The sequence below is a fragment of the Nanorana parkeri genome, unplaced genomic scaffold (assembly GCF_000935625.1).
Source record: "Nanorana parkeri isolate BGI_ZX_2015 unplaced genomic scaffold, ASM93562v1 scaffold633, whole genome shotgun sequence".
Taxonomy (NCBI): domain Eukaryota; kingdom Metazoa; phylum Chordata; class Amphibia; order Anura; family Dicroglossidae; genus Nanorana; species Nanorana parkeri.
In genome coordinates, this window is record NW_017306901.1 from 761,262 (window position 1) to 764,970 (window position 3,709).

The following is a 3,709-nucleotide window of genomic DNA, read 5'->3' on the forward strand; positions in this document are numbered from 1 at the left end:
AACCATTATGTAACATTGGGACCTGTAAGAATTTTTTTGTTGTTTGTTTTCTGTTCAGTTCATCCAGTTCAGAACATAGCTTATCGCTCAGTTCAAAAGATAGACAGGAAGACAGTAATGCATCCAGGGGAAGGTCTTCTTCAGGGGACAGAGGTTGGTCACAACACTATGAAAGGGAAAGGCATTTGCGTTCACCATCACGACCTTCAAGGAGATTAGGAGTATATGAGCTATACCATTACCATCACCCAGTCTGAGTGATGTTGGGCATGTCCTAACCTAGCCCTCCTTGGCAGGACAGCATGTGAGAACTGCTTCCTTGAGGCCACAAGGGATAGAGAAGTGTATAGTTCATAGGTGTAAAGTTGATGAAGCATGTGTTCCAGGAAACACTCAGGAAGTTCACCTCACAGTCTGGATAGTCATCTCAACAGCCAGTTGCTCTTTCCCAAGCTACAGGGCAGTCCTCTAGTATGCCTATTCCGCCGTCTCAGAATCCTGCAGAGTCAGACAATTCTGAGAAGCTTTGATTTTGCTCTAGTGCAGCCGTTTGTTATGTGAGCTAGACAGGCTTTGGCCTTGGAAGAACCAGTGGAAGAACCTCACCGAAAGAAAAAGTATTTCAAACACATGACTTTTCCTTTTTTTGAGGAAATCAAGGAAATTGTGCAAGATGAGTGGGCACAAGTTGACGAGGAATCGTTGTTTTTCGCAATTGCTTCTCAAAACTTTACCCTTTCAAGAAAGAAGATTTAAAAGAGCTTGAAAATCCTCCATTGGTCGATGCAGACCTAATGAGGCCAGCTAGACATGTCACTTTGGTGCTGGGTGATGTGGTCATCTTTAAGGATGTATTGGACAGGAGGGTAGATTTAGATTTTTTTAAATCTATTAAACAGCAGGTAGTGTGTGTAGACCTGCAGCAGCACGTGCTTCAGTGTCCAAAGCATTGGGAGTTTGGATTGAAAACGGGCGGCCATTTCCAGTGAACTTAGTAAAGCTGAGATCCTCTCATCTCTGAAGGAGATAAAGTTGTCATCTGCATTCCTGGTGGAAGCTTACATCGACATAATAAAATCTTTGGCCAGAGTCATGTTGTACTCAGTAACGGGGAAGAGATCGCTGTGGCTAAGACCCTCGGTAGCAGACCCGAGTTCGAAGTAGGGGTGGTGTAAGATTCCCTACGAGGGCCAGTCACTCTTTGTGAACAAGCTAGATACAGCTATTGCAAAAGCAACTGGCGGGAAGCCTGGTTTTAGCCCGCAAGATAGAAGACTGCTGAAACAGAGGAGGCCCCAATTGTGGTAAGCCCCCACAAGATAGGAGCAAATAAATTAGGTTATACAAATCGGGCAGAGAATTTTGGAGGCCCTGGAACAGCACAGCGAGTTCAGCAGCAAAGTCTTCAAGGGGGCCAGCAGAGTCAGAAGTCCTTTTGATGGTCAGCCACCCAAGCCTGCCCAGTAGGAGCTAAGCTGTCCGGGTTTCGCCAGGTGTGGATGGACAATATCAAAGACAGGTAGGTCCTCAGAATTATCTGAGGGCCATGCATGGACATTCCAGAAACCTCCACGTCCCAGGCTGATATTTACACTCCTTCCTGCTTGTCACAAGCAGAGGGAAATACTTTTTTTCATACGTGGAAGCACTGAAGGAACAGGGGGCTGTAGTTCCAGTGCCCCAGCAGGAGCGAGGTTGAGGTGCCTATTCCCCATTGTTTCTTGTCCTGAAGAAGTCGGGGGAGTGGAGGCCTGTAATAGACTTAAACAGGTTCATCGTGAAGGAACGTTTCAAGAATGATTGCTCTAACAATGGCGTGCGGGGCGATACCTGACAGTGGTGTCTCCTACCCGCTGGGCACCGGCTGCAGCGGTCTGTGTCAACTCTGATCTCCACTGCTGATACAGGCGGGGATCGAAGGGGACACAGACCGCAGCATGCAGCGGGCTCCCAGCAAAGAGGACAATGGGGGGGGGGGGGGGGGGGGCAGGGCTGATTTAGTGCCAGAGGAGGTGGAGGTTGGGGTCAGTGAACGAGCTTACAAAAGGCCAGATGCCAGAGCTCAATTTCTAGTCACCATGGCGACCTGACACCTAAGATTTTTGTACAAAAATGTATCTTATTTGTGTATCACTTGGCTGGTTCACACCACATCGCATGGCAACACCAAGCACATACCGTGTGATTGTTGAGGTGCAGTGTGAAGGTGTGCTGCAATGTGTTGCTATAATGCATCATAGTGCTTGGAGTCTTTTTTTCTAACCTCTCTGTAAATTCCATGCACTGCAGTGTGTTGTGGTGCCTTGTAATGTGCTGTACTAAAATGACACCTTAGGGGGAATTCATACCAAAGGCGTTGGCTGCGCTGGCCATTTTTTTCCAGTGCACCCTCAACGCAAGAGAAGGCAATTTGCCTTGTCATGGACGGCCACCATTCAAAACTACTGCATTACGGTGAAAACATGGAGGTGTGCGCTGAACAAAAGTACTGCATGCAGTGCTTTATTCACTGCAGCAAGATCCGATGTGTTTCAACCTCCACGCACATCGCTAAGCCTGTAGAATTTAAAGTAGTTTCTAAAGGCTACACCTTGTTAGCCTTTTTGGACACTCCTCAATCAGGGGAACAATGCCTAGTGTAGTGCATTATTTATTAATGGCGTGCTAAACACTTTCTTTTTTCTCTCTACTGTGCCCGCTGCCTCCTCATTGTGCTGTGCCATGCCGTTTCCCCTGACCTTTGGGTAGGGGAGGACGTGCACTGAGGACACGCAATAAGGACACAGTAACTGCAGAGGAGCATGCACACTGGATGACACAGGAGGGGGTCGGAAGGCTTTCCATTCCAGGCAATGTGTAGCAGTGTATACTTGCTGGGAGCGCGCATGCAAGGGTGTCTCCGTGGGACACTGTAAGGTGAAGGAGCAAAACAAACGACAAACGCACTCAACAATTTGTTACCAGTTGTACAAGGTGAAGGAGACACCCAAAAACCAATCAGCAGCACTAGTGCTGAGGGGACACTCTGAAAAGGCTGCAAGGAAGATGTATACATGAAGAGGCATTACACAAGGTAAGTTTCACCATTTTAAGGAGACTTTAATATCACTTGTAACATTGCAATAAAGTTAAAAACAACAAGAAAAGGTACACAGTGTGATGTGCTGGTGTTCCATCGAAATGGCCAACTCGTCGAAAACTCCAATTACGTCACTTCTGGGCCAGCAGGAGATTTTGATGAGACGGCGTTACTGCAGGTGTGCACACCCAACTGCCGCACAAAGACTGGAGGAGCTCTGTACAGCTGTGGCATTTTCGCAATACTCGTCGAGTTCTCAAACAGCTGTCAGTTGGCATGCGTGATGTGTACATGTACCTTTTTAAAGGTGACTTATCATACTCAATGAGTATTATGAAAATGCTATTGTGCATGCGCACCGCAGCTTTACAGACCTCCTCCAGTCTTTCTGTTCAGCAGAAAGGGTGTGCGCATGCGCACTAACACCATCTCCACTCACCGTAAGTAACGTAATTGGAGATTTCGATGAGTTGGCCATTTAGATAGAGCACCGGCATCGCACACCAGCCGCCCTAAATCAGGGATCCCAACATGAAATAAGTCATTTCATGGAGGTGCCCTTCTCATTTCATGGAGGTGCCCTTCTCATTTCATGGAGGTGCCCTCTGTCACCCCCCCCCCCCCCCCCCC